The following is a 25,431-nucleotide window of genomic DNA, read 5'->3' as shown; positions in this document are numbered from 1 at the left end:
GAGAGCGGAGAAACCTGCCAACAGGCAGCCGAGACGAAAAACATACTCTGCTATTTACATTCATCAAATACGAGAAAGCGCAGGCAGGAAAACCTGCCCAAAGACAAAAAAGAAGCACCTTTTAACGAGCGACACACACGACTGCACCGCATGCATTTTCGAACATTAAGCCGCATATTTTTCAACATTAATCACTGAATTCTTGAGGCTTTCTGTCACGCAATCTGCCATCAAGTGAACGCAAACATTAATAATGCAGATTCAATCACAGTGGTTAGTCCTATCTGCTTATGGAAAATGAAGCCCATAACATGCTTTTGCAAGAATGCTGAAAAGCAATTATTGCTTTCAGCTTTAGTGAGCCCCAAATTAATGAGGGAGCGTCAGGACGAGAGAAGTTTTGGAAAAGTATCCGGGGAATGATTTGTAAAAAGCTAAACACTAAAAGTATGGAAGACCATGAAAGAATCTGAATATTTTTATTATTTTCCTTCAGCTGCCCAACCAGGCACATCTTCCATTTGACGACCTGCTGAATAAAGCATTTGAGTAACAGAATTGAGGGATATGCTGAACATTATAAAAGCAAAGTTTGCACATCCCGCTGCTGCACTTTTCTCCTTTGAATGACAAGATAACATTTACTCAAATGAGGATTCCTCATACTGGGACCACTGGGGGCCAGATGAGTTTGACTTTGAAGTGGGGGCATCAAGTCAGGGCTAAAGCCTTCTGAGAGTCCCCGGGCCTTACAGCTTATGCAGCACACACACATGCACACGCACACACGTGTGTGCAAAAGTGAGTTTCTATGTGGGAGGGCTGTGCACTGAAAGGTCAAGAATCAGCCCACATCCTCCCTCAGACGGAAAGCTGGGTACAATTTGTAGGTGGGAAATTGCATAAAAACAATAAACTGCTTGATAGCCTGTGTGCCATAGTCTTAGATGTGTTTGTAGTTCCTTGCAAAAGTATAAATACTCCTGGAACTTTTTTTTTTTACTTTGTCATACACAAATTGTACCATCAACACTACATCCCCACAATGAAACATGGTGATGGAAGTGTTATGCTGTGAGAAGGTTTTTCATCTGCAGGGAAAGCAGCACTTAGGATGGAAAAAAACTTGTACTGTAGCCTATAAACAGGGAGAAAATAAAGTTTCCTTGCAAAATCAGGAAGTATTAAAGATACTGAAAATACTTACTTCAGCTCCTTATTTGTTTTCTACGTTCTATTCAGCCATTTTTTCTGGTTGAACGGCTCTGGGAGCTCACTGCCCTTCAGTTCATACCTGCAAAGCCTGAGGCAAGGAGAACTGCACCAAAGACCCCCTGAGGTCCAGCACAGAGCAAGCAACTGTGACAACAGATGTGACATTGATTCAGTCAGAAAGCTGAAAAAGGAGGAGCTGGGGTGAAGGTAGGTTGCGAAATACAGCTCCCTGTGCTATAGTTTTCAATCCTCCACTTTCTCTGTAATGACCACCATCACACACACAATTATAGGTGAACCACTACAGAAATTATCTAATGCGAGTTTAAAGTTTGTGCGATGACTAGCATTTGGTGATGGAAGAAGCTGAATGCTGGACAAAGCTGACAAGCAGGGTAAAGGACCCAGTCGACGTAGTTAAGGGACATTTTTTTACACACACACTTCAAGGTTCACAAGAGACAGTGAGCCAAGCTCCTGTGAAACCTCAATTTGTCTTGGAATATAAGTGTAGTTTACAACAGTATAAAAAACACAGCGATCATGGCAGAAAAGATCGAAGCTCGGAGGACGAGCTGCAACATTTTATTTTATTTTCAATATTATACCTGAAACTAACGAAAAAAAGAAAAAGAAAAAGAAAAAAAGAAAGACCTATTCATTGGTGGGACATTCACCTGCTGCAGTGGACCAGAACTGAGCAGGGGGAGTTCAGTTTGATGCACTCTCTCTTGACCATGAATAACTGCTTTTCAAACTATCAGTTCTGTTTTCTGGCTGACAAACTGGCATCTGGAAACTGAGTATTTGGAGGGTGTATTCTGCATATAAAACAGCCACAAAATTCTAACCAATCTCACAATACTGTCACACATGAGAGCTAAACGTTTGGCAAGGGGGTAGAAGTATTGTAGATGAACCTGTTCTGATATGCTTAAACGGAACATCTTTGCTTTTTTCCCCCTACATGTCCTGTTCAAAGTTAGCTTGAACAATTTGAAAAGGCTTCCCACACCACATTTCAACATCAGTAGACATCTTTGTTTACATTACATGGAAATACTTTTCAGTAACAGGCTTTTGGGATAATTTCAACAAAATGGAATAATAAACAAATTTCTCATCAGGAAAAATTCTTATAATCCAGGTAAACTCGCATTTCTCAGTTGCAAATTTCACATCCAGGAATAATTACAGTCTACACAATATTAAACTACTAAATGCATATTTATTTGACCTTTTTATGTCTACACTATAAAAGCCTCAGCTGTCATTTCACCTGGGAGTTGAAGCAGGACACAAGCTCACCTCCAGCTGCTTACCGCCCCTCTTAATCAAGTTTTATTCATGTGGATTCCTCAGATAATCACTAATGTTGTTTATCTTTGGCCTCACCACTCGTTTCCACAATCAAGGAGAATTAATCAATTCAGCATAAGGAGGAAAAAACCCGTCCCACAGGGTGATGCTCTGTGGTAATTGTTTGATGTAGTTTTATATAAAAGAGGAATAAAGACAGCTAAAGCACAGGTAGGTCAGATAACATACCAAAGCCCCTGATATGACAAAGTTCCCAGCTGACACTGCAAGGTGAGCTGGATAACAAAAGCAGCATTTAAGCTGCCTTCTGTCTTGTATAATTAAGGCTGACACAACATTCTTTGAATTCTGTTGGCCTTATGCTGCCAACATCAAAAAAATGTGACAGAAGAACTTCAGCTGTTGAGACTCCAGAGAATCCTTGGCGCTGCGAAGCATCATTAAGTGAAACCTTGATCAGCTCTATGTGCTGCTGAAACACAGCCACCACCGACAAGATGTTATGTAAGGAAATGATGGAGCAGGTCCACCACCAATTACAAAAGCGAAAAAATAAAAAGTCCCTTTCTAGCCATTTCTTATCAGTGTAACTCACAGTGAGAAGCCAAAGTCTGGTTCTTCCAACATATCTTCATATTTCCGACATGCAACTGTGTGAGACAGTTTCAAAGTAGCCTTATATCAATTTCATCTATACTTCCAGGTGAAAATTGATGAAAAGTCTGTAATATCCTATGTCATTATGAAAAAAAGTAAGTAGAGTGTAGGATTACATACATTTTTACAGTAAAATCATAATTAAGATTTTATTCATATTTCACTACATAAAGAATATTTAACAGAGGAGAAAAGAACATTTCAAAGCAGATTTTAAACAAATAGTCAGTGCAATACATTGTTTTTAATCTGGTGCTTGTGTGCTTCCTTTCTACTACCACCCTGGGTAACCACCCAAATGCTTCATGCAAATGTTTACACAAACCATAGATAACATCGTGCATTTGTTCTAAAATATTCTTAAATCCACCTTTTCTAACTACGTGCACAATAAAACCAACTGATTTAAAAAGTATACAACCTACAAAACAGCTCAAATGAGTGAAATTGACAAAAATGGCAGACTATATAGAAAAAACATAAATTGCAAATAGAAATTACAAAACAAGATGCTACAATATACTAGGTTACAAAAGGTTTTCAGACTCTTAGACTGAAAACCTTTTGTAACTCAGAATGTGTTCTGGTTACTTTAATACTAAAATCAATTGTCTATGCAAAGTGGATAATATTCAAATTAATCAATGTCATCATTTATAATTTGTGAAACAAGATATAGAAAACATTAGACCATGCATTTCTATAGTTTACATGTGAAAACACTAATTATTTCAGTTGAAAATGACTGCTTATTCTCTATCTTTAAAGACAATTATTACAGCTGGTGAGGATCAGATCACTGGACTGAAATAGTCTCGGATAACGCTCATGTGTTTTCCTTTAAGAAAGCTCTGTGTAACCAGCTGCAGTGCAGATTCATTCATTATCAATGCATCTGAGTTGCATAACAAGGACATTGGCCAGATTTCCCCATCCTCCTGCAGCATTCATTACAAGCTCAGAAAAGGACTGCTTGAAAACTAGGCCACTTTGAAGTTCAACGCTTCTAAAGTACTAACAATCTAGTCAGACCTCAGCTCAACAACAAGGTTTCCTCCAAAACAGCTCTGGTGGGCATCAACTGATTTTGCCTCTATAGACTAAGACCAAGTTGTTAAATATATTTCTAGAACTACAGAGTTTGTTTAGATTTCGTTTTAAGCAGGTAACATAAGTAAAGTCATGACTTCACAGATAAAATCCACATTCACAGAGACGTCAGCTGTTTATGGATTAAAAGATCTGATCATTTTGCAAAGAATAGACTTTAAAATACTATTGTTAGTTTATAAATCACTGAATGATTTGGCACCACAATACATTAAAGATCTGCTGTTGTATCAACCTTCCAGACCTCTCAGGTCTTCTGGTTCTGTTCTGCTCTGCATCCCCAGAACCAGAACCAAACGAGGAGAATCAGCATTCAGCTTCTATGCACCACAAATCTGGAACAGACTTCCAGAAAACTGTAAAACAGCTGAAACACTGACTTCCTTTAAATCTAGACTAAAAACCTGCACGTTTAGAGTTGTAGTTGAAACGTAATCAATTACGAATTTAATGATGGCACTTGACTTAATGTAATGTTTTGATTGTTGATTCTAGACTTTGTGTTTTTGAGTTTGTTACGATGTAAAGCACTTTGAAATGCCTTGCTGCTGAAATGTGCTATACAAATAAAATTTGATTTGATATTCTGATTGGTTAAAGTATTATACATACCAGTTCAATATGTGTAGAACCCACTATTACTGACTAAAGAAGACTTAAAAGGGTAATATCATGCAAAATACACTTTTCCATCTGCTGCACAGATATTCTTATAGTCTGTTTGGGTTATTTATCTCAACCCCATTAGCTTTCTCTATTCCTGTTTACATTTTTTGAACAATTATGTTGCAGTTTTTGCTGTTGAACTGCTAAACAAGGTCAGAGACTTCCAACTGACAAATTTTGCAAATTTGATTTCTTGAAAGGACTTTGGAGTCTAAGTTCAGTTTTGCCGAAGATACAAGTCAAAATGTTTGGTTGTTAAGTGTATTAACCCATGTAATTCATTACATAACAGAAAGGGTAAAAGAGAAAAAGCTGGATTCGAAAATGTGAGTTAGGCTAAAGATCTACACTGTGATTTTAGTATTGCCAGCCACGCTGATTGCCAATATAAGATGGTAAAGACAGTTTAAACTCTCTAATCATAAGGGTTCTTAGTTTAAAATGTTAATAAACCACTCTCCCACATGAAACATGCTCCTTAGATGAATAATTAAAGAACATTCACAGCAGTCAGGATGGAAAATTCTGTCTTAGTTTCTTTTTATACTGTAGCTCTTGAAGAGAAATTGGAATCTGCTCAGATTAGTATCAACCGTATATCGGTAATAGGCCATATAACTTTGATAGGTGAATCTCTATCTTAACCATAAAGGAGCCAAACAAACGTGAGGAATTCAATAATGTATCCAAAGAGTACCGGAGGAAGATGTCAATGCTTTATTGTACAAAATAATGATTTGTTATCAAATTTAATTACTGAACTCATTCGAAAGTGCTACCAAGTCTTACAATATAGTCAGCAGCTATTGCCCAGAGTCCCTTAACTGCTGTGGGTGGGCTTTTCATTGGCAAACAGTGCAGAAGAATTGGCTTGTAAAGTTGGTTCCCAGGTGTGAAGGTGAACAATGAATGAGAAGCAAGATGTTTCTGAGGAAAGGACAGGCTGAATACAGAGTTACGCGATGGCCTCAAGAATCAATGACACACTCCTGGCCTTGCTATTCAGGGGATGTAAAAATACGACCCAGACTGAGGAAAACCTACTGAACAGAAACTGACATGCTGTTTCTCTTGGTAATACACAAAGCATTTTAAAACATCAAACCAGGAGCAGCGGAAATGCCGTAATAATCATGCAGAATGGAAACTGAAAGTTTTCTTGTTACAGGATTGTGCTGTATGACTGGGAGATAACATATTGCAGGTGAAAGTAGATTTTTAGATTTGTGCTGTACTTCCATTTCAAAGTAATACTGTGGAATATCACATATCTGACATAGTACTAGTATAAAGTACTGTAAAATGTGGACTGCATTAAAGCAGCGAGTCACGAAAAGACCCTTAACCCCAGGATATACTAATATGACCAGGGTTGATCTGATATTTCTGACTTTGTCCTTTGTACTAAGCTCGATACAAAAGTCCTTCTTATTCTGTCAGTCTCTACCTGTGGCTATCAATAATTAAGAAGAGTTATCGCAACCAGTCACAACAATACAGACATCCTTATTTTTCTGCTTAGGTCTGAAAGAGACAAAAACCTAAATATTTAGGGTTCACTGTTATCATATAGTATATCCACACACTTCTATGAAGACTGTATAAAATGAGCTTGGGGACATACTGACCAGATTTCTTAAAAAACTGGGCATTATCCGCAGAAATTACTGACATTGAGCCAGATTCTGTTGAGCATTTTTTCTTACTACATGCATGTTCAGAATGAGAAACTGCTCCAGAATTAAAGGCACCATGCAATTAATGGTGTATTGTCACTGCTCTTTCAAGAGGAGCGATTGCTGCAGGTTCAGTGACTTAATGCAATCAGCTAGGTTTGATTTGGCAGAAAACCTTTTACTGCTGTATAACTAAGTTTAGTTATACAGTAGTAATATACTAGTAATAGACTGAATGGATTGTACTCTGTCAGGAAAATATTAAGCCAATCAAAGATTCTTCTTGTCTGCTGTCGTTGGGCAGAGTTTCTCTGGTTCTCTGGTAAGGAGTTTTTCTGATTCCTTCTTTGAATACTTCCAACCTTAAGCTAAATAAGAGCATAAGTTCCTATAAATGTTTTAATTAGCCAGGTCCAAAGTATTCTGGAAGAACCATGACCGGTTGTCATAGGAAATAGAGCTGCAGAAATTCAGAAACAATAAAAAGATTAACAACAATGTCTAAAAGGCCTGGATATTGCTTGAGGATAATAACACGTCCAGGTCTGCTCAAAAGAGAGCCACTGTAATTCCTACCAAGAGGTTTAAAAGTTGTACGTTTACTTTCATGTGAGCTACTCCTTTGCCACAAGATGTAACTAAATTCTACAAACGTACACAGCTTTAAACTCACAAGATTTGTAGTATATCTGAAGGGTTGCTTCATTTTTCTTTATTGTTTTTATATTTTCACTCGCAGCCTTGACTGCTTTAACAGAGAACTAAACAGTTTTCTGTTTCTTATACGTGGGAGGAGGAGGAGGGGCCACTTCATGTTGGCTGACCTGTATGCTTAACGAGGCAGTACATCTGGAATGATGTCCGTTTAACATAGTGATGTATGACAGAAGCACTCTGAAAGGCAGAGAGATGAAAGAGCAAAGAAAGTGAAAAGGCTTGACCTGCCGTAGGACAGCAGTGTGAAAATAGACACGAGGAAACCTTTCTCTCTTATAGAAATTCATGCAAAGCTCTTAAATCCTAACTACAGAGTGATATACCCAAACGACTCAGGACTGACAGCCTGAAACCTTGACCTTACAAGGTGAATCGCACAAAATGTACAGTATGTCTCAAGAGATCCGACTAACTCACAAAGTAACACAGATGACTGGATCAATCTAAATCAATACCCCCAATGAGGCCGCTTAAGGCTCGCTCATTTATTCAGAGCCTATGTTCATCTAAAGCATGTACCACCATTCTCTATACTCCCACTTGATTAATGCTGCATTTATTCCCTCCTAACTGTCTAAATCAGTTGCTATTGTGTCTTGTGACACGCGCACTTGCCTGACCACCTTGACTCAACAACCTTGGCTGTGTTTTAGCTAAAGTCATGAAGGCTGTAATGATGCTTAAAAGCCCATTAAGGTGATGGAGACCCGCCAGTGTGAAGACGCTGACATGTCAGGGTCAAGAAGTGGAGCTGAGCACACAGGCGAGGTCGTGTTCAAACGGGTAAAATGTGCTTCACTTTCGAGAGTTTTCTTCCATCTACATGAAGAAAGGATGTTATGCTTTTAAAGAAGAGATTGGGCTACAGTTGATTCCTCTTTTTTTGAAGAAGCATTATCGCACACTGAAAGAATTAGCATAGGTCAGCCTTTGACAGCACGTTTATCCGGTGCAGGAAACAGCGGTGTAAGAAATTGTTTGCACCAAAATCATAGAAACATCGAAAAAGATAACCACAATATCTGGGAAATTTAAACTGAATTTGACTGCAATAACTAGAATCGATGTATGCAATTGACTGAGTCTGTTTGATTGGACTGAATTGAGAATTTTTTGTTTTGTACAAATCCTTAAGAGTTGTGACGTGTTGTGAAATGATGCTATATAAATTAATTAATTAATTTGAAAAGACGAAGTAGATTTATATTTGGAATTGCAGAAAATATTAACTATGTGGACTCCATTAAGAATTTAAATGAAACATTTTCCCCACTGAATACATTCTGCAAAACAAATCATTATATTTTTATAAACTATAACATTGTGCCACTTCACTTTCCTAACCTAAATCACATACACTGTACATTTAGCAATACTTGAAAGCCTTGAAACGTATCCCAACACTTTTACCTCTGCTGCAGTGTTTCGTGACCTCAGTTGAACAAAAAGCTTCTTCTCCTCTGTTGTGTGATAAGATTGATTAGCTTTGCGTCGTAATTGCAGAAAAGACTTGCAGACAAACATTGCCCACTTATATCTCTCACAGCATGTGACAAAATGGATCCCTAATTACTATCAAATGTCTTAGAAAACAATGCACTTTAATTCACTGGAATTGCATTAAAATAAGTTGTTCCTGCTTTTGAATTTGCACGTGTAATTGATGATTGCCCCTTGCTGCTCAAAACAGTCTTAATGTTGCTACAGGTGGGAAAACAGAGAATGGAACAAGATGTGGCAAATAGTGGAAGCAACGGCCTGCGAAAAGGCCAAAAGAATCGCAATGAAAGGCTACATGCATGTAAGCCTCAGTAAATCCTGTAACTGGGAACTAACTCTATGATTACATTCCCTCATACCCCCATGTTTTAGTTGGTCACTGAAATATGCACAACCTAGTTTACATCGTGTCATGGTTATGTTGATTTGCTCCTCTTTTGATAAAACCTCCTCAGTTTAGGTCACATGAAGACATGCATCCAGACGCATCATTTCACACAAACATGTATGCATCTGCATTAACACACGCTTTACAAGATCACACAGCTCCACTCTCAGCTAAATCCCTCATGACACAAATACATCTGTCTGACAGGCAGATTTCACAGTCTTCAAAAGACTCTCTGATGGCTAAAACATTACATGCAAACTTTAGCTGCTGCTGAGTTTTAGCAGGAAAAGTCAAAACTGAAATAGCACACATTAATTTACAGCCAAGAAAATTTGCAGTTTAGGCATAAAATAAACCTTCCACAACAGGGTTATAAAGCAGCAATAGCACCGTAGTGTATATGCATTCAGACATACATGTACATTAAACAAAGACAAGATGTTCAGGCTGAATACAGATGCAGTGTGTTGCCTTTATGCACACTGACACACTTGTTTCACTGCTTCAGGCATTGGCTGCATTTCACTGCTAGGTAATAAAGGGGGCTCTCCATGGCAACAGCTTCTGCAGTTTGTAGGTTGTAACACATCATCCAACAAGATGGATGCTGCAACGTATGCTCTCATTTGGCATTCAAAATCTCTGAATCCAAACACTTTTCCTAAAGGAGTCGAGTCTAATAACAAACAATCCCCCTCCACACAAAAAACATTGGAATAAAACCACATAAAACTAAATTCCTCATGCTTTTCAAAATGCGTCAAGATGTTTAGCTCTCTTCACTTGAAATCAGAGTTTCTATACTCAGTTTCAGAAGTCTTTCATAGGATATTTTTGGTTTGTTTCTGGTTTTTAAAGTCTTTGCTCTCATTCCTAAATGCTTAAACTTAATCTCTACAAACTCTGACCCTACAAACCAACATTTGGATTTTGACCACTGATGACCAAAGACGTTTTGCTCTGATTCCTACTTTAATTGGCCAGCTGGAATTTATGATGTAGAGTAAATGAAATCCTAGCTTATATTTTCTCAAGAATAAAAAGATGGTTTCTCTAAAAAAAAAAAAAAAAAATGCTTCCCTTTAAAATGTTTTACATTTTTTTGTTTATCTAAAAACCGCAGTTATTGTTTACTCTGCACCAGCTGTTTGTTTCAGCTGCATCAAGGGATGTCCCTCTGGAAAATCGTTACCAAAATTATACACCAAAATCTATTTCTGATTGGCTGGTAGGTACCTCATGATGACTCCTGTCCAAGAAGCTTGTGCACTGTTTGGAAGACACAAACAGAACTAAATTGTCAGGAAATCTTTTGCCTATTGAAGAAGCTAGATCAGACCGAGTCACCAGACTCGACTAGGCTTTGTGCACTGCAACTATATTAGATATCTGGATCATTGCCAGTGCAAAAATCATAAGTTTTTAAGTTAAATTCCTCAAAACACTTCTTTTCTTCCACATATTCAATAAGTGTCTTAGCTTAACTTCCAAATCTAATAGTTATATAGTCATGGGCGAGACAACAAAAAGGCAGCTATAGAAGAGAAAATGTAGATGGGGCTTATAGAACAAGAAACATGAAATATGGCAAAGAGGAAGGCAGGAAGAGCGATGCCACAAGCAGGAACAGATGGCAGGAAAGGAAAGAGTCGGACAGTGAGTGAGAGAACAGACAGAGAGAATGAGAAAAGGGGTGAAAAATCTGGATCAGACTGAGAAAAAAAGAGCCCCGAGTTCACTTTGGGGAATACAGTAACTAGGACAGGCAAAACCTAACTTCCAAAAAAAAAGAAAAAAAAAAGGGACCCGAAAATAACCCAAAGGGGAGCAAACCACTTGAGCCTGGAAGATATTCTAGATGGTCACTGAAAACTCTTTTAGCTCTCCCGCTCTGAATAACAGTTACCTCTTTAGGTTTTCCAATCTGCCTGAGGATGACCATACGAGAAGGCCTGAAATCTGAATGATAATCTATGCACATTGAACAATAATAAATAGGGGCTTCCTGGTGCAAATCAAGCTCCTAGAGGATATTCATCCATATGCATGTAAAGGTGTGGTTTTAATGTTTACTGTATGCAACACAGCGATGGAGACAACGCAGAAGTTCCACAAAATGCTGCAGTGCAAAACATTTACACCTGCAAAGCACTAATTTGAACCTTAATGCATTTAGCTACTTAAGACAAAACTCTTTTCTCCCTCAAGCTTAAGGCAATAAGAACATAGAAAAAGAAATGATGATTAATTCAACCACCAGTCCTCTGTAATTCCATCCTAAATTACAAAGAAGGCCATTAACATGCAGAAATGATGTGACTCATTAAGTGGGGTGTACCAATACCATTATTAAGTTAAATGAAACCAGCACCGGTTGTCATAGCCTTTTCCCATCTTTTCCCGACATGATCTCAAACACATACTTTCACACACAGAAATATCCCAGGACCTAAAGCTCAGGCTTTCCATCAGGCGTGGGACGAGAGCAGAGCAGCTGGCTGACTGACAGCACTTGGATGAGCACATAGATATGCCACAATAGACTCACTGACAAAGCTGACATGGAAGTATGCGGCCGACTCAATTACAGGGGGGGGAAAAAACCTGCAGAATCCCCAAAACCATGAATGTTCGCGAATGGCAAACCCCATGCAGAGACATGTGGGTTCAATAATTCACTTGATGAGGAATTTACCTCTGTGGATAAAAGCAATGAGTTCACCCTGCTGAGAAAAGAGGCTTAAAAAAAAATGTCTTCAAGGGAAGCGTGACGATCTGAATCCGAATTGCCATCGAAAGCTTCAAAATTTCAAAAGGTGACCTTGATTGAGTTCCCATTTGAAACGGACAAAAATATTCACTGATTATTCATCAAGGAGAGATTGTTTTACAAAGAGCAAAATATGAATGCAAATTTGCATTAGCTTTAAAATAAAATACAAACAAACAATAAACAAAAGTTGAGCTGCGCAAATACAACTACAAAGCTGGCTCTTCAGCAATGCATAAAACCAACACTGACTTTAATGAATGTACACAAAACATTTAGACAATGAGCACCATCTTTAGTTTCTATAGTTCAGATTACAAAAATCCTGGACGTCTGTCTTGTCTGACAAGAAAAAATCCATACATCTGAAGAGAAAGCCTAAGATTCAGCCAAAAACATGACCCGTTACCTCCTGCTTCTTCACAGTTCTCTCAGTCAGCTGTCAGGCAAGCTGCCTGCAAGGCATGCTGGAAATACACAAGTTAAGAAAATGTGGGTCGGTAAGAAGAAAGTGTTTTTTGATGCCAAAAGTCACACACTTCGTTTCTGTTGATGTTCGAAAGAAACTTGGGAGTATTGCTAAAATATTTTGTTTTCTGCAAAAACTTGTGGAAATTAACATGAAATATGAACTTTTTTATGTGTATACTGATTTGGAATTGTGTTTGTGAACTGTCAAGTTTATTCATATTCAGATACTAGAAGACATTGGAAGTGGTAGAGACGCATAAAAGTTAAAAAGGTTTGACTTTATTTTCTGTCCCTAGTCAATCTACTCAAAGGTCAAAAGATTAAATCTCAGACAATAAGGTTGGTTTCACTCCTTATAGTCCAGTAGACTTAGTTCGACGGAAAACCAAAATTGCAACATTTGCTACATTTTCAGTTGGTAGGGTTCTCTGCAATGTCAAGCAAATCAAAACCTACCCCCCCTCCTTGCTTGACGCTGTACTAAGATCCACCGAAAGAAATGAACCAAAAACCTCTGAAGAAGACAATAAGCACAAATTCCTTCTTCACAAAAAGAATGCAAAAATTGATAATTTACCTTTTGTCTTTGGTAAAAAAAAATAAAATAAAAAAATAAAAAAACACAAGTCATTTCTCCTACTAGTGCCAGACTCACATTTTGGTTGTATTTGGTTGTAAGTCATCATACCATAAGTATGACAGAAAAGAAAGCACTCTTTGCATCAAAATCTCCTAAAAAAGCAATAGTTCTGTCTCAAATTGACAGCCACTGCATGCTCACAAGTTTGACAGGAGCACAAATAGGAATGGCTGTGATCCTGACAGCACAGCAAGGACAACAAAGGATACCAATGCACAGAATATGTACTTACATCTAAAGACATAATAAATGAATGCTAAAAATATTTGCTGCATCAAGTAATGTAAACGACAGCAGAACAATATGGTCAAGAGGGCAGTGGGTCTGGCTGTGAAAGCACTCGCAGATTCTCCCTACGGCTCACAATGAGTCTCGCTGTGCTTCTATTCCCTCACACTAAACCAATTGCACAAAAAAAAGCAAAAAGCTAACACACATTGTACAGTCAAGCATTTCTCTCACTCAAACACGACCATGGATGCATTTCCCTTTGCATCATGCTTTAATAGCTGATGAGTCATACCTCTGGGTCCTACAAACTGGAACACATTTAACACACATGCATGGCTTTTTACAGGGAGAGCACCAGATATCCACTTTCTTACATGCACACAAAAGAAGACATGCAGACACCGGGGCAACTTGGCATTGCCCACGCCGACAGCCAGAGGGATCTCTGAAGCTCTGTAGTGTTGATAGGGTAGAGATGCTTTCCCTTTACACATCCAAGAAAGCATGTTGTTTGCAGAACATAAGGTTGCCGCCTTCATCTCTCATAAACAAGCTAATTAAGTTTATCCTGGGAAAGCCTTGGGTATCTCCTCTAGGAAACACTAACAGGAGTCAAATTTTGGATTATGTAAACCCACTCAGTTTTAAAAGAGTATTTTAAATCATTATCTGTTTGGCTTCAAAACCAAAGCATTACCGCCTAGATGAATTTTACTTGCCAAGCCAACTACAACTTAAGAGATTCACTAGTGTGATTTGAGGAATGTTAGCACTTGTTCAAATAGTTGTAAAACTGCATCGAACTTTGACACGGTCAAGTTCTAGTGGAGAAAAACCTCCAATATCTGATCAGTAAAACATTTTGCAGACGATATGAGAAAGTTGGAAAGTCCAAGAATGCTGGGAAACAGGAAGATGGTGAGGAAGGGGAAAAAAAGCCTCCGGCAGCTCATTGAACCATCGTTTTGGGTTGGATTGCTTCTTCTTTGACCTTTGGCAGAGAAGAGTCTGTGTTTATCATTTTGTTTTAATGTTTAACTGCAACACTGGCAGAATACGTAGCAGTATCCAAACTTAGCAGCTAAATCTTACACACAAATAACCAAATAAGCAAACTTTATCCAAAGGTTACAAATGTATTAACTGGATTTTTATCCAAAGCAAATGCTGGACAAGTTTTCAGTTTAAGACCAACACACTGTACCAACAACAAATAGACAGAATCACAAAAAAATGAATATACAGTCTGTAAACAATATATGTAGGAATCTAGGATTGTGAGAAAGTAGAATAAAAATGTATTTAGGTGGGATAGTTGTTGGTGGAAGAGGGCCAACCATTTCTCAAGTTTATATGGAATTTTAGAAAAGGGAGAAAAGAATGAGTAACCACCAGTAGTCTGGTGATGTCAGAAAATGGGCTGACTGGTTTCAGAAAAATATGTGGAATATGATGGCTACTTCTGGTATAGCTAATGCACCATGACCCAAATCCAAAATCATTTCAAGGTGTAGCTAATAAATGGAAGAGTTGTTCTGAAGAAGAATGGGAAAGAAAAGCCATAGAAACGGTAATCCGAGCATCCAAGCCATGCAACTATGGCAGTAGTTTCTATTAGAGACATTTAAAAGCACTAAGAGTCTGAGAGTGATCATAAAAACAAAAGCATCATTCAGCCCTGTTAGGGACAATTAAACTGAAAAACTAAATGATCAAGAGAAAGAAAATTATAGAAAATAGATTGTTTAAGCCTTTCCAACCCATTAGTTGCTTCAGCAACTAATGGACCAGAGAGTCAGTAATGCACGTTATAAATAAAAAAAAATAATAAAATCTAGTATCAATATCAAGACACTGGCATCGCAAAGGAACCAATCAACATGGTTTTCTGGTCTATAATTTACAGACAAAGCAAATATTCTTGTCTTTGTTCGCTACAGGATGAGGAAGCTAGCATGTTATAGTTAGCCTGAGTCTCTGAGATTAAACCCGAGCTCTGCCAACATAGCTGGCAACGTGGTCCGTGGTTTCCTCTCAACAGGAACAGAAATGAAATCTTGTGACAATAAAACAATTCCTGGGCATGTTGTTGTCATTGTTGAAAACATGTTGGTACCTTCCAAAAGCAATGTGTTGAGCAGCAAAATAACAATTTGGAATTTCACCCTGGCAAGGGTGTCTAGCGACCGTCATCCAGGATGCTCTGGGAGGAGCTGCCTGCTCATCAGCTGTGTCCAAACTGCACAGTAATTCAGGAACCTATTCAATTTTTCTGGGACAAAATTACAACAACAGCGCTAGTGACCATAAGGGTTACATTGCTGGATGGTTTCAGAGACTTCTCTGGATAATGATAATGATAGTATTTCAGTCTGCAGTTTGATGTTTGCTAAATTGCAAAATTGAGACCAAAATGTAACATCAATGACCATTCCCACACACACTCAAACCTAGAGGGGGTAAGGGGAGAATGTTTTGAGTTTTAGGGAAAACACAGATTTGTGCAACCATAAATATCTCAAGCAAATGAAAGTAGCTGATTTTTAAAACGCATTTGCACAGCTTCCTCGGCTGAAACGGACATAAAAATTCCAAGTAATGCAAAAAACAAGTATAAGAAGTTTAGTCTATGGGTATGTTCACACTGCAGGCCTTAATGCTCAATTATTATTCAAAGATTTTTTTTTTTGAGTGGTTGTTCACAAATTTAGTTTACATGACTTGTATGTTATCTCCTGTGTTGAACTGCAAACAACCTGAAAGTGTCACTCATGTGCAGTAGAGGAAGAAGTAACGTAACAACTAGAGAGAGTGTCCAGTGTTTGTGAAAATCAACACGGATGGTATTGTTGCTGGATATCTTGTGATTTTAAACCCCATTGTGACCCTGAACCATGCAGGCTTGATATAAAGTATTGATATGTAATAATGTAAAACTCGTATGCAGAGTATTATTGCTGTTAAAGAAGAAAAAGAAAAACACAGGGATAAGAATAGGAAAACGACAAGTCTGTTGTATAAATTTCGGTTCTGTTTCATCCTTCAGTATTTCAGTCTGCAGAGACGTCATTATGACATGGTTGACATTAGTTCAACCATGTCATAATCCCTCCTACAACTGAAGAAGAAAATACAGCTCCTTTACCCAAGCTTGAAAAACAAGGTGTTGCTTGACTCATCGTGGTTATGAGACAAATATCCATAACACTTCATTTGACACATTCTTATTCCCAGAAGCTGCCCGCCCACAGACAAAACAGAGGGCCACAGCTGTAGATACAATAGCCTGACATGCAGCAGATGAATACAGTGTTTATCTGTGGGGTGGGTAAATCTGACCACATCATCTTGTTTTAGCACATTTAAATCCCCGGAGGTGATGCTGTGAGCTGGTGAAAGCTGTGCAAGACCTTGTGTGCAGGAGTGTGAATGTGGGGAACATTAGCTTGTGCTTCTGCTCGCCTTAATGCAAGATTCTGCCTGTGTGCGCATGATTATGTGAGCAGCAGCTGTATCAAGCCATCATTTGCCAGATCTGTGCCATCGTGTGTAATGCGACACTTGCCAAAGTTTGCAGCCACTGTCCCTCGCCTCCTGACAGTAATCCCGGCCCCCTAGCTCTCTGGCTAGACATCAGAGGATGCTCTCTTTCTTTTCTCTGTGCTTGCGTTTCTCACACACAAGAACACAAAAACCAATCAAAGTTGGCCCAAAAGGCCAATGTGAGACCAATAACGGTACACGCAGAGCGTCCAATCAAGGTCGCGCTCTGGGTGGAGAGGAGACGCTATCATCTCTGTCCAACCTGGAGGCGCACTCGCATCAATAGAGCCAGAAGGAAAGCAATATGGCCACCTGTTTGGCTGAAAGCACAGCGAGGACAATTAGTTCAAACTGGCAACCGCACACATGCACTGCTAAAGGAATGATAAGGACAAAAGTTTACAGGGTTTACAGTTTTGGCAGTAGGAGCTAAATTTAAAAGAAAGGCTGCTGCAATGTTGAAAAAATGAACATAATGAGAATATGTGAGGCCAACAAATGCTCCAAATAATGCAGAAAATTGCCTTGAAGAGAAAAGGTGAAAGTCTGTTCCCATGAATAATGGTTAAGGAAGACCGATAAATAGCTCAAGAATGCCGTGATGTTACGGTTTAACTGTGGGGCAATCTAACAACTCTAAAAATCACTGCCACACTAAAAGGTTTGCTTAAATCTCAAGCAGGTGTCTCCTGGGTATCAAACTGTCACCCAGTGCAGCTGAATGAGATGCTAAGCCCATCTCGCTGCTGATGGTAATCTGCATGATGTTGCGTTGAGACATTGTGCAGATCGCTGAAACACAGCAAAAACTAAGAGTGAAGAGGGAAAAAAAAAAAAAAGAGTTTCAACAATAAAATACTTGCTCAGATTTAAGGAAGAAAACAGTTGACAGACCACCACCTGGATGGAAACTGCACTGTCTGCAATGTGTTAGTAGATGTGATGCAGTAGCACTTGGGAGACAGCGGGCTCAGTGAAAGGCCAGCTCAAAACAAAATCTTGGCAAGTTGAAAACTTGTGGCTCCAAAGATAAACTGTGCTAAAACAAGTCCCAAACCACCAGAGTAAATACCATAGAGCAAAGGTTTGTTGGCACACACAGTCCTACACACTGCTGCTGCAGTGAAGACAACCAGAAAACCTAGACTAAAAATGTCACATATAAGGCTGTATATACTAGTTTGGTGAAAAAAAAAGAAACTATAACTGCAGAGGTGTTACAAAAGTTGTAAGCTACAATCTAACTTTCTAAACCCCAACTTGCATCATAATGTGAAAAGGTATGTTTTTTTTACTTCTTAATATTTGCATCTACTCATCTCTATTATCCCTTGGCTGTTCTCTGCCAGGACGTTTATATAAATAAGGAGGATTATGTAGAAGTTTGAAGAGCTGAGTGCTTTATTGAATCAACTACAACATTTTCTTATTTAGCAAATTCATCTATGTGAGTCAGTGCTCAAGTCATGCAGCCCAGGCTTTTACTCTCAATGACGCTGCAACTAAGTTCAAGTTGGTGTTCAAGACCAGACCCGACTTTAACTACACCACCAGATTATTGTTGTGTTTCCAGATAATGGCCAATGTTGTTTGCCTTTAAGGTGATCAAAATATGATCTTGGGATGTCCCTGGCTCTAATTGAGACATTTTGAAATGACAGATATCAGCATTCCTGACAAAACTCAACCTCCAATATTCATTGTTGCTGTACTGTATCTGAAGCAGCGTGCTTTGTGATGCCAATGGTAGAACATGGTACAGCATTAGGCACAGTGTTTGATGATTTCATAAAGATGTTAGCAAAAGAGGAAGTGTTTTTCACCTTTTATATTCAAGTAGTAAGAGAGAGACTGTATTGGCTACTGCACTGTCCTGTCTGTCTAAAAAGAACAGCTGAAATCTTTACATTTTTAGTGATGTAAAGGAAAGTGCAAATGTTATGAACAGGTAAGTGCTAATGTTGTCCACACACAATTACCTAGTAGCATCTTGAAATGAGTTTAGTGGATTTATCAACAAGTCATATAAAAAAAACAGAGGAAACATGCTAGCAATAGGTTAGCGCTTCAGCAAACTGCTCCCCAAGAAAACACTGAAAAAAGGAAGAATATGTGAGGTTATTAAAGACTGCAGATAATAACGTATATATACTCGTTAATACAGTGTTAGTAAAAAGCTGCATCAAACGTTTCTTGCCATAAAAACATTAGTGATGATGGGTATTCTTCTTTTACTGCTGTTCAAGATCAGACAGTTCTCAAGCAGATGGATGGTGTTTATTCTAATGAAGTATCGCAAACAGCAAATTCCTATTATATTGATGTAAGCCATTGAGGACATGGAAAGGTAAAACAATCAAATAATATTTGCTAGTTCTGAGCCCCAGAGAGATGTGACCCAATTGAACCCTGTCAGCTACCACCAGCTGCTGATAAAAGGATAACTGTGCAGAAATCCCACCAACCACTACTTCAAAACCCTAACCATTCTTAATTGTGCATCCTGAGGGTAAAATTTCTTTTCATCTAGCAACTTTTGTAATTCTGGCTTTTTAATTACCTTGAAAACATCAGAGAAGAGCTGATTGTATCAATCAGTCCAATCATGCCTTGGTTTACACATTAAAACTTCTCTCAGAATAACTATTTCACAGCAGTTAAGCAAAGTGAAAGATTTGTGAAAGATAAGTGAAGTACTGCAAACTTTTGTTTTATCAAGGATGTCATCTCTGGTTAAACTTAAATGATCAGCTTTTACTTTCCTGAATAAAACATTTTTTACCGATATGTTTAGGCATAAAAACTTTAGAAGGGTTACTCTCCTGTGTAGATGTCCAAGCATAATGAAAAAACACTTAAGCCACCAAATTCCAGACTTTCTGTAAGCTTCATGCCACGGCTCAATTTATGATTAATAGGTGTACCCAGAGAAAGCAGACACTGCTGGCTCGGACAAAGGCCAGCGCATCTTAACTCAACTGCCTTTGCCATTTCTTTGTGCTATTTTTGGCGAAGGAAGCAAAAGCCTTCAGCTATTTTTCCTCGTGTGTTTTCTGCTGTCAGTAAGCGGAGCTGAGTGCGGGGAATGTAAAGTGGTGGCTTAACTTTTGAGGTCAGGCGCGATCTGAAAACGTGAACAAAGTCCTCGCCACGCGGTCACACGCTGGTGGATTACCTCGATGGCTGAATGAAATTAGGCATCCTCCGTCCAACAGGCGATCAGCTCTCGTGACGGTCCCCGTCATTATCACGCTTATGTAAAACACTAATGGAGGCATCATTTAGCCTGGAAACCCCAGCACCCTCTGCATGTGAGCCTACCACTTTCTAATATGACATTCACAATTTATACCTCCACACTGTAGGGCATATTAACCATTTGGGACAGTGCGCTGTCTTGTAACCACTTTCATCTGTAATAACCTAAGGTATGACACCATCATATTTCATTCCCTCTATGAAACCTTATTGAATTTCTTCACTTTTTCTCTTTTCTTTTGACTCTTTGCCCAAACTCCTCTAACCTTTATTTCTGTCTTATTCTTTCCTCCCTTCTCCCTTCATGTTTATCACACTCTGTCTTCCCCATCCCGCGGGGCATCCACTCTCCTGGAAACTTGCCATGAATGCAGATAGGATCACTCACAGATGTATAATAACTTGGGGTTTGAGGGGGCGAATAAATATGCCCTAATTGAGAGAAATGATGTAATATTGATCCTGGGGCCTCTGAACCTTTGGCATCGATGGAGCGTTCTGCCGAGGCTGTGACATTTAGAGTAAAGGCTGGTTGGTACATGAGAGTTAATGTGTGTGATATTAGGGAAAGGTGTTGCTGGGGCTGAGCTGAGGAAAACGTTTGTGCGGAGGACATACTGAGTGAAACAAGCACAGAAACCGATTCTGTACCATGGGAGTTGGGGAAAAAAAAGGAATTTGAGGCAAGCAATGCTGGTTTGTCCATTCAAGAGTGTTGCCTGCTTGAAAACAGAGTCCTCCATCTCTTGTTTGAGGTATTTCATTTATATTGTCTGCATATATAAGCCCTATTCTGGAAGAACATTTCCTTCAGCCTTTTGTTGGATTCAGAGTATTCTTGTTGCATTTAGCTACTTCTTTTCCCTGCACAATTATTACAGTGCTTTTATTAATCAAACTGATTTTTACATTTTTTTAATGTGTTTTGCACCTCTTGAACTATTTTTGACCATTGTATAAATTCCTACAAGTGGACAGACAAAGCTTGCATATATTAGCTATTAATTTTTATACCAAGTGTTGTAAAATTTTAATTACTGCAAGTGTACACAAAGGAAAAGAAGGTGGACGTCTTAAAAAGCTTATTCGCACTACCTCCAGACTCTTATCAAAATGAATGCAAATATAATTAGTAGTGACCAGAGACTTTCATGATTGTGGTTGTTTTGGTCTGAATGTATTATGCTTAGTTAATGTCTTTAGATGGGGTAACATTTTCAGGTTACACTGCTGGCTTTGTCTCTTCAGAGTGAGAAGTAGCGATGGCAGAGACTTGCAAACAGCTAGAAGAAGCTTCTATTCTTCCTAAAGGGGGTAACACTTGTTTTAAAGTGGTAGTGTATCCCAATTTTCTCAACAAATTGTGATATATTTTGTTTAATGAGGTTAGAATGAGGTTCATTTTTGCGATGTAAATGCAACTGTCTCGCTACATATGTACAGGAACATGGGTCATTCTGGTCAAGGTCAGTATTAGCTCTCAAATAACAATGCTCAAAAGTTGAGAAAACAAGAGAGGACCTAAAACTCAAATGTCGAGTGACGCATCCCTGACCTTCAGTTCATACTTGGCATTTTTTCAGAAGATTCATGGATGAGCTGCTGCCTGTCGTTGACTAAAAACTACAAATTCACTCCCAGCCCCCGGGGACTTCCAAAAAAATAATTGTGAGAAACAAAGGAAATCACCAACCGAGGTACAAAAAGACAAAGTGGTTTTGGGGGAAAGTGAATAGATTAAATCTATTTAATTACTTAGAAACAAAACAAACCATGAGATGCATGAATATCACGGCTTGATGTGCAGAACAATACCCGAAGGAGGTGTTGCTTAAATTTATAAACAGATTTAGGAAGAATTTTGCACATGAAGTGACTGTCTGGAGTGAATGCAGAAAATTTACTGCAATGTCATGTATTAGGCGGACGAAGTGCTACATCCCTGGGAAGGATGCAATCAAAATTGCAGAGCAACTTCTAGGTATAGTACGAATAAGGGAATTCATTCTCAGATAAATATACAGACTGGTGATTAGTTCTGCACAGAAAACAGAGATTGCAAATCAATTTTGTCAGAAAGAGCAGCGTAATAAAGGCGACAGAGATATGCTGAACGATCTAAGTTCCAAACGTCGTCTATTGGATTCGTTCGACAGGGGAAAATACCACAAACCTACACACATTAAGAAATTAATCACCCTGCTGTCAGTGTTCAGAGATTACAAATCATACACATTAGTGGTGTTGAGGGAGCCGACTCGCTCTGCAGCAGGTCTGCAGTCAATTATTGTGCATGTGCACAAGAAAGAAAGAAAGAAAGAAGAAAAGTGTCAGGCCGAATTACAGACTCCAACTGTATCTGATTGGTCCCACTGAGAAAGCGGAGGAAAGATCCCCCACCAAGGGCTGAGTAGAACATTTACACAATATGTTTTAATCATGCGTTTTAAATTTGATCAATTAGAAGTGAGAGGAAACGTGAAGGAGGGCAGGGATGAACGGTGATTAATTGCCCACTCGCGGATCCATTCCTCTGTTCTATTCTTCCAAAATACCTCTCGATGTTAGCCTTTCTTGTCTCCCACTTTATTTTCTTCTCCCGTCTAATTAGCTGACATTTGTGCCTTCAGATTTCATGGAGGGGAGAATATTAACATGCTGCACAGAACTCCAATAAACCAGGAAGCATTCGGTGGGACGGTTCTCTAGGATCAGGACTCCAGCACATTTTCAAACAAACATTCAAGACTCCACTTCCCAGAGTTCCCAGTGTTTTAGCATTTTAGTGTTGATGTCTGACACTAGCATGCTAAAAGAGGTGCTTAAAGTTTACTGAATGTAGCAACAACAGAAACTTGAGTGAATTAAAGAAGTACAGATAAAAGGAAGGAAGATAAAAGTTTGAAAGTTAAAAGAAGAAATAAAAGACAAATGGAAATTATAACGACAATAATATTATAAATGCCAATGATCATTTTGGACCAGAGCCAACAGTAATAGCATTTCAAAGACAGCATTTAGTGCCTCAACTTTTTTTTTAATGTAATTTCCCTTTGGGATCACTAAAGTATTTTTGAAATTGAAATTAACTGAATTAACTTCTCAACAGAAATGCATGTGAGAGTCAAAGCCTCTGTAGAACCGGACATTCCCCACAGTTGAAGCTTAAATCAGAAAAATTTGTCAAAAACTGAAAGAGTTAGAAACTTCATTTAGCCATATATTATCTACAATTAAGTGATTTCTCCAAATATTAGCAATTTCTTGTTTCTTTTTTGCACCTTTACTGTACACCCCTCACATTTTTAAAAATATTTAAGTGAGTATTTTCACGGGACAACACTGTACAAGGTAAAATAGTCAGTGTACAGCATGTATAGCAGTATAAATATGCTGTCCCCTCAAAATACCTCAACACACAGCCATTAATGTCTAAGCCACTGGGAACAAAACTGAAACTGAAAAACCATTTTTCCCTCCCTGGTGTCATATGACTCAGTGCTGCAGGGTCTCAGGTGTGAACGGGGAGCAGGTGTGTTAAATGTGCTATCTCTCTCACATGCTCTCATACTGGTCACAAGGAGTTCAACATGGCACCTTATGGCAAAGAACAGACAGAAAAAAAAAACAGACTACTTTCCAACATATCAACATGTCTGTCTTCTTTTCCCATGAAAAGATGTGAGGGGTGTACTCACCTTTCTGATAATCTATATATGAATTTGACCACGTTTGGACAGGAGGAAATCTAATTTTACTCAATTCTTGTTGAGTGTAATAAAAAGCACCAAATAACCAGAACATAGACTTCTGACTGGAACTAAACAGACAATCATCAATTCTGGACATAAACACACACAAAAAGATCAGAGGTAAAACATCAACATATGTCTTTTATGTATTATAACCTGTTATCACAGCTATCAGGTAATGGGGTTTGAAAATCCCCCCCATCAACCCTCTATAAAAACTTCATCAGGTGAAAACAGCCAGAAAGGCTTTTATCCATCATCACTTAAAAGCCACAATGATTTGCGCCTATTTTCTGATTGCCACCTTTTACCTCCACAAGCCCGTTGTGTTCATAGCCCGTGACAAATTTACTTCAAAGGAAGCCTCCATCATGACCCATTTTCCCATCCGGCAACAGCTGTGCTTCTGTCCAATAAGGCACAAAGCTCGGATTCCCCCCCATGAGCCAGCCGCTGGATGGAAACTGGTGAGGCAAATGACGAGCGCATACTGGAGAACCGAGACAGCCACATGAGGAAGTACGTGAGGTAATCACTTGAAATATGGCTCATATTATCAGCTTGATGTTTACATGAAGAGACTATGTATTCGCTTATTCCAGTCCAGAAAACACAACCCCCATGTACTGTGCACAAAGCAGGCAAAACGCAAAAGAAGGAGGTAAAAATTGAACAGAGAGAAGAAACTCTGAAGGATAGGGCAGCAGATATTTTTCTTACATGTACTGAATCACTGCTTTTTATAATAAGATGTGATACATGACTCATGCTGCTTTTTCTCCCACCTCTCCAGCAGAACACTCAAGGTCCAGTCACAAAAGAGCGACGAAGTAAAGAACACTAATTGAAAACCTTCAACTGAGCTCTGCGTGGTTACTTCCAGTCAAATCCTTGCAGCTCTGCAAGAAAACCTGAGCTTCATAAATTACAAAATGAGGTAAGTATAGCTGTGAGATCTCAAAGAAAGCCTTGGCTTCAAAACAATTAAAAGTTCACTCGCCCCCCACTGTGCTGGGTTGGAGGCAATAATGTCCAACATATGGAGCTGAGGAAGGAGGTTGGTAAAAACCAGCAGGAAGTGATGCAGTTACAGTGCCATGCAAAATTATTCACACCAATTTAACTTTTCGGATTCACAATTACAAACTTCAATGTATTTTATTGAGATTTTATGTGATAGATCAACACGAAGTAATGAATAATTGTGAAGTTGAATGCTTTGGCGTATATTTCAAAAACAGAAATTTGAAAATCGTGGCATGTGTTTCTTTTTCTATTAAATGGATGAAGCTGATTTCTGATTAATTTTCAAATCTTGCCACAGACTTTCGCTTGTATTTAGGGCTGAACTATGACTAGGCCGTTCTGAATTATTCCACTTCAGCTGGACCTTTAGTGTCCGCCGTCTTCATGGTAGTTTCATTAATGTTTTCTAATCACATAATTTCATAATTATGTGACTTTAATCTTGGCTTTTATTTTTGAGTACTCATGTAAAAAGAGTTTTTACATGC

The 25,431-nt window shown here is 38.7% G+C and overlaps 1 protein-coding gene across 5 annotated transcripts in view; it reads right to left on the bottom strand.

Moving 5' to 3' along the window:
- Positions 1-25,431, bottom strand: part of LOC122827182 (interleukin-1 receptor accessory protein-like 1) — a 236,305-nt gene that overhangs the window by 58,197 nt on the left and 152,677 nt on the right. The gene's annotated exons all lie outside the window — the stretch shown is intronic.

The sequence above is a fragment of the Gambusia affinis genome, linkage group LG24 (genome assembly GCF_019740435.1).
Source record: "Gambusia affinis linkage group LG24, SWU_Gaff_1.0, whole genome shotgun sequence".
NCBI lineage: Eukaryota > Metazoa > Chordata > Actinopteri > Cyprinodontiformes > Poeciliidae > Gambusia > Gambusia affinis.
Note: the sequence above shows the minus strand (reverse complement) of the source record. Positions and strands in the feature narration are given on the sequence as shown.